This window comes from Hippoglossus stenolepis, chromosome 13, assembly GCF_022539355.2.
Source record: "Hippoglossus stenolepis isolate QCI-W04-F060 chromosome 13, HSTE1.2, whole genome shotgun sequence".
NCBI classification, from domain to species: Eukaryota; Metazoa; Chordata; class Actinopteri; order Pleuronectiformes; family Pleuronectidae; genus Hippoglossus; species Hippoglossus stenolepis.
Window position 1 is genome coordinate 1,466,329 of NC_061495.1, and position 7,465 is coordinate 1,473,793.

A 7,465-nucleotide genomic window follows, 5' to 3' on the forward strand; every position below is an offset into this window, starting at 1 on the left:
TATTACAATGTCACAAGAAACACAAAGCACAACTTTGTCTAAATCCTGATCCGCCCACGTCCTCATCTGCCACCGGTTGTTCGTTTGACTGACGTTCATGTTCCCCAGAGGACGAATCAGATCATTTACTTCAAACCACTCGTGCAATGCGAGTTACATCGTTACACAGAGAAGAAGAATCTGCATCTCTCCTCCCTCACAGCCGAGCTGGAAACTTCCCGTCTGTCCTTCTCAGTTGGTCGTCTCATTTGCAGCAGGGGAAGTTCTGACGCTGCCAAGTGGGTCGACAGCAGAACTGCAGCAGCTCAGTTTCTCGTTCGCTGGTCGTGTTCGGTTCAAAGGGAAACATCCGGATTTCTCATCTTCTCCGTGCCCCCTGGTTTTTCGTGCACATCACTCAGAGCTGCCTGTTGTTCCGTGTCCTGATCTCACGCCGTGTGAAGTCCACGGCTGTCGGCTGCGGTCTGATCCCTTCAGCACCACAAACACACAACGCCTCATTAAACATCCCCATGATGCATCACTCCGCGGGGGAACTGTTTTCATCTGAATGAAAAACTAACATCTAGACCGGAGCAGCTGTGAGGAATCAAACACTGATGTGATGTTTGTGTCTGTGATCAGCTCCAGGTCCGACCCTCCTGTGAGGTCATTAAACCGCGAGGCTCGGTTTCCTGATGCTGCTGCACAAGATTCAAACGACCTGGTGAAGCTTCGGTTCCCTGGAGACGAGAAGAGGAAGTGTGACCGTTTGTCGGTTTGTGAAAGAGGAACAGGCGACGCTTCCTTCCTCCGGCAGTGAAAGGATGAAACTGACTCATTTAATAATTAAGAGATTTCATCAGATTAGTTTAGAGGAAGCACGTCCACCCATCGTGCACGTGCTTCTTCTCCAGTGTTTTCAAGATAAGATCTAGAACATCAGTGTTTGTCCGTCTTTAAACTGCTCGCACACACGCACACACACACACACACACACAGACACACAACTATTCAGCTCATGAACGTGTTTTTCTTCTGGTTGCGTCACATCTTGATCGTCACTGTTCTGGAATATGTTCGGTGTTTTCTCTTAAAGAGACAGGAGCTCAAACCAGGTGTTTGAGACAGAGGCTGAACAGAGGAGCTGCAGCAAAGGACAGAGATGTTTTCTCTTAATAACACTAATTATAACTTATCAAGCTGAAGATGAGCAGAATGTTTCATTAAATGCTTCAACAACACTTTTCCAAACAACCATAGAATGAAATTGAAAAATGCAGTTTGCAAAAAGCCCCAGTTTAAAACAGGCCCTGGTGTCCAGCTGTGATTCACTGAAGGAAACATCTGTGTCACATAGAAACACAAATTAAAAACCTGGAGACGTGAGGAGTGACGCTGCTGAGCCTCCTCTCACCTGAACAGCAGAGGACGGAGTTAGATTCACTGGCTGTGAGCTGCGTGAACAATAACCTGATTGAAACATCTTTCTGTTCTTTATTTCAGAATCATTCAACAACGTTTCCCTTCACTTCGATCTCTTTCCTCCGAGTGATGGTTCCCTGAGCTCGGTCTGAGTCCTGAGCGTGGGGTCGTTCCTCTGCTCCAGCTCCTGAACTCACTCAGTTTATTCCCTCATCACAACCACAGGAGGCTGCGTGTGAGACACCGCCTCAGTCTGAACATGTCTGACACACGTTTGTTCATGATGCTTTTAAATGTTCAGGGTTTCAACGGAGCCGACAGGTTTCCATGGTTACCTCTGACTGAACCTTCTACAGTGACAACAGGGAGGAGGTGACATTTCAGAAAATACCAAGAGGAACGTTTCTACATGAGAGACAGAGAAACACAGCTGGACTCCAGGACCTGTTTTCATCCATCACCATTTATTTTACTGTCATACATATTCAGGTTGATCATTTTAACGAGAGAAGAGGTTTAATTGCTCTAATGTTCAGAAAACTCTTCACATAGAGTCTGGACATTTGTGTTCTTCCAGTTTCACGTCCGTCACGTGTTAGAAACCTCATCAACACGTCCACTCGCTCACTGGAGCTTCCACACATTGTCCTGCTGTTTCCTCACATGGACTCACTCGGACACGTTACACACATTTTACAGGAAAAGTTCCAGAAAACATCTGGAGCTGCTGACTCGGACGTTCACGTTCTCACGTACAGAACCTGCAGAACATTTCAGGAACATGTCCTGACTTCAGTTCACGTCTGAAAACTGGATTCTCATTCACAAGAACCAGTTTAACCAGGAGCCAGCAGATGTCACTGTAGTTATGAGAGAGATGGAAGCTAACTTGTATTTGTAACACACACACACACACACACACACACACACACACACACACACGCATGCACGCACGCACACGCACACATCAAAGCCGAAGGTGTGTTCCTCATGTCTTAGTCACTTGTGACTCAGCTCATATTTATTCCGTTCATATTTGTTTTTACTCTTAACTCAGTGACTCACTCTGGAGTTGACAGAGAAAACACATGCGAGTATTTTAGCACAGGAAGTGGACGTAGAGAAACCCCCCCGATCAAGTGCTTTCAGAGGAAATCATAGTGATTTATGGAAGTGTTGGTTTTTAGGGGAAAGTTTCTGAAAGCAGCGTTAAAACAGAAGGTATCTGACAGGACGTCTGAAACTCTAATTATATATATATATAAATATATAAATATATATATTCCTCTTAGAAACATGTATTTCTTTTTATTTATTTCTGTGTAGTGTTTGTTAATTTATTTAATGTGAACGAGGCAGAGTTACACTTTCAGCTCATTTAGTTTGAATTAAATATTTAATGCTCCTATATATTTATTATCATGTCATGTCACAACTTTTATCAACTAGAAAAGAGAGTTTATAGTTTATAATTGAAATTCAATTATAAACTAGAGTTTAAAAATTGACTTAATTTGACTCAGTCACATCACAAATGTTAATAAGTCAAATACATCATCATATTTAATAATTAGTGTCACTTTTTTTGATATTGTATTGACAATAAAACGTCTTGTGATTAGAGATTTAAAACTTTATTTTCATTGTCATCTCAAACTGCACTGAAGAATATTATTAACAATAAAAAACTATATAGTAAAACTATAAAAACAAACACAAGAAGTATAAAATAAAGTTCTTCAATAAAATATAATTAAACACAAGTTGCTGGTGCAAAGAGCAAACAGTAAAGAGACTGATGTATAAATAAGTATGATAAATAAAATGATTAAATATCTAATATCATATACTTTCATTATAAAATCTTAACCTGCAGCAGCTACTGAGTAAAACATTATGTGAATTGTAGGGATATAATAGATGTGGGTGTGTGCGTGTGCGTGTCTGTGTGTGTGTGAGCATGTGTGTGTGTGTGTGTGTGTGTGTGTGTGTGTGTGTGTGTGTGTGTGTGTGTGTGTGTGTGTTTCATTCACAAACGTCTGTGACACAAACATTGCTCCGTGTTCCTCGTTCCAACAGCAACAAGTTCTCCACGTGGTGAAAGTCCCCTGGATTCCTGCAGGATGAGTCCGAGGGTCCAGAGCCGTGAGTCACAGGAAGCATCCAGTTAAACCTACCAGCGTCTCGTGATCTGGTTGTGTGAGTGAGTGTGTGTGTGTGTGTGTGTGTGTGTGTGTGTGTGTGTGAGAGAGAGTGTGTGTGTGATTAGTGAAACTCAGCCACAGGTTCAGCGTCGGATCATTTCACACAAACATTAAACAGTTTGTTCTCAACTGTATTTTAATGAACACACAATAATTCTCCAGATACACAAACAGACATTTGAACTTGATGAAGATGATGAAGTGGTGATCTTCATCACGATCTGTGTAACAGCATCACAGTCCAGCATCTAACGTGATCTCCTCCATCATCTCCTCATCCAGACTCAATGTGACTCCTCTTCTCTTTCTGCTTGTGTCTCAAACTGTTGCTTGTGAGATTCAGACGAGTGGAGCTGCAGCTTCATGTGTCAACGTGTGAAATAAAGTGAAACGTTAACGAGGATCAACCTGATCATCTGAGGTGGTTCCAGTTGGAACATGAAGCCGACTGGCAGAGACTTCATCTGACGTCTCTGTGACATTAACCCACTGATGTCCTGTCTCCTCCAGAGCTTCATCACCAGAGACCTGATGTCAAACATGTTCATGGGACGGGACACGATGAAGATCAGGGATGTTTCCTCCTCCTCTTCTTCATGCTGCGTCTATGTTCCTGTGCTGAAGGATCAACCTTCTGAACATGAGGGTGAATCAGTGGGTGTGTGGAGCTCAGAGCTGAATCACACGTTAGAAATGTGCAGAGGAAAAGGATTTAACAGCTCGTTCTCCTCCGGTGAGTGTTCTCAAACAAGAAGACCTGTGTTACTGTGACGCACCGAAACACAGTGGGACACAACATACACCAAACCACAACATACACCACAACATATACCACACCAAACTATATCATAACCGTTATCACACCATGTTTTCATCCTAATCTTAATATAATTGGTAAAGAATCTTCTCAACAAACTGAAATTGTAATTTAAAGAAATGTCAAACTTATATAAAGCAGATTTGTTTCCTCAGCAGTTTGACTCAGTTTAATTCATCGTGACCATGAAGAAATGTGAGATTTGCTTTATTCACCACATCTTTTAGATTTCACACTTGTTTCAGTGAGGACCCTCCTCTGCTGCTGGGATCCACATGGGGGCAGTGTCCACAAATACTGTCGACTCTTCTTCTGTCCCTGAACTCTCTTATCGATCCTCATGTTCTCAGTTAGAGTCTGAGCAGACGTCTCAGACTCTGACTCTCTGAGCAACGATCCAAGTCTTTATTTCCTGTGTCGAGCTCGAGTGTCAGTGACTCGTCAATCATCAGACATCTGATGAAAGTGTGACAGATGGAAACTGGTTCAAAAACACATCAGAGGAAAGATTGACAAGAAACAACGTGGAGGAGACTGAAGAGTCAGATTCACTGAAAACGTCAGAGCAACGAAACGAAGAAGAAAACTTCATTTAAACATTTGACTCATTTCATCGTCAGAGCTGTTTAGTTTGAGGTGACGTGTGACACTCAAGCATCAGACTCTCGTTTCTTGAACCATCAACTCATCCTGGGAAAGGTCGTCCACCTTCGTCACTTCGGGGGGGAAGGAGGCTGTGAAGGAGCCCTCAAAGTGGAACAGTCTTCAGATGAAGCCTCTGAAGGATGCGACTCCTGAGACACAGGTTCAGTTTGCTCTGCACAGAAATGACCTTCAGAGTTTTGACTTCAGTTCGTTTCAGAGCCTGAACTTCACTTGGTCTTGAGTGAAGAGGATGAATCAGAACTTGCTCTTGAGTCTTTACTCTCTGTTCTTCTTCTGCTTCCAAGAGGCAGCGAGAAGAATCAGGTGAATTGGATGTCGTGTTTATTTAAGGTGGTAAAGTCGTGTTCCCCCGATCCTGGGCAGCGGGGGCAGATCAGGGATCAGCTCTTTTTAAAGACAGAACAATAATCACTTCATTTCACCTGTGCAAGACGTCTGAGCTCTGATTGGCCGAAGATCCATCGAAGAAAAATGAACATGTGATCATTTACACTGTGATCTGATCTTTCTGTGTGAGTGTGTGTGCACGTGTGTGTGTGTGTGTGCACGTGTGTGTGTGTGTGTGCACGTGTGAGTGTGCTACAGGAAGACCGGCTGAATCTGGGCTTGTGTTACTTCCCTCTCCAAACATACCACAGTATTCGGTCATCTCAAGTGGCTCCAACAGTCATCGGGTTATCTGGAGCGCTCGGTGCTTTCCAGCTCCTCTCGGCCGCCGGGCCTTGACTAACCAGCAGCTCGGTGCTGACCGCAGCCTCCGGGTGACAGATGTTGTTTAGAGGTGGACCAGCCGGCGGCCGGCTTCGACCTGCTGCTGTCCCGGTGCAGAGTGACGCAGGTATTGCACAACACTTTCCTTGGTTATGACTGAGTGACATCACCAGCTCCTCTTAGCGCTCGCCGTTTCCCAGTTCCCCTGATGCGTGATACACTCACACTAACGATCGCACTGTTATGTGTAAACACGGCAAACAACCCAAAGGCGTGCACACACACACACACACACACACAAACACACACACACAACACACACACACACACACACTGTATCCCCACGCAGGCACCTGCTGCACATGACGTCACGTATGAGTGGGGTGAATGCATGCATATGTGTGTGTGTGTGTGTGTGTGTGTGTGTGTGTGTGTGTAGAGGCTCCTGCGGGATGTTTGCATAATCAGCACGGCAGCACACCTCGGTCACAAGGTAAACTTTCCACTGGAGGAAGTACACGTGCGCTTCACACTCGAGTAGTCGGGGAACGGCCCAGTTTCCCAGAGGAGACGTGAGACGAGACGAGTGGACGTGTCCATCTCCTGCTGGGATGTTCTTCTGTCCAGAGGAAGCTTCTTCATTCCCTCCATACAAAAAGCTGTTAAAACACATTTAACCTGCTTGACTTACAATGTGTTGGACGTGTTTGTCTCATCGTTAGCGCTGCAGATGTCACGCTGTATCTGACGGAACCTTTACGATGTCAATGTGAATCGACCGTCAGCAGCTTTTTAACAATAAAGATTCAGTCTTTAGAAAATGTTTTTAAAGTAAACGACTGAAAATCCAAACCTGTTCATTCGAACGTGTCTCGTCTCTGAAACACATCTGACAGGTGAGGGTTGAGATTAGCAAAGTGACGCTAACGAGGCTAACACATCTTTATTCCAATGAAAGTAAACAACTCAGATCAGAGAGAAGATTCTGTTCACGTGCAATTAGTGCACGAGCAGGTCGACAGAACGGCTGGTTGATTGACAGGTTCAATCATTTGATCAGAGTGAGTGAAATGATTGGATGAGATCTTCACAGGTGACAGGTGACAGGTAAGGGGCGGAGTCTATACAAGTGGGCGGGAGGCCGGCTGCTGTTTGATTTGTTAGGATCCTTTATTTATAATAATTATGTTTATGATAATGACTTTAATAGTGAAACTGTAAAACATGAGATAAATCAACCTAAAGATGTAAAGTATTAAAATGTGTTTCTTCATGTTTGAGGTAATAAGACTAGTTCAGCAAAGTACAACATTTATTTTTACATCTTCTCTTTGTAAAATGTTTAAAGATTTCTTTTGTAACTTAATGTGTTTCTGTTCCTTTTAGATTTTGAATGCAGACGCATCAGAGGAGCAAACTGTGTTGTTCTATCTTATTGTGTCTTTAACTCATTTCATATTATTTGTGTTATTTGCTCGTGTTTCTGTTGAAGGAGAATCAGCTTCTGACGTGTGTCCAGTGAATAAGCAAATATCAACAGCTTTTACTAGTTTTAAATCCTGTTTAAAGTTTGATAAAATACATGTGAATTAATGTGAATATGAATGAATGTGGTTTCATCATCTCTGTTGTTCTGTCTCTGAAAGCGTTGAACTGAAATTCA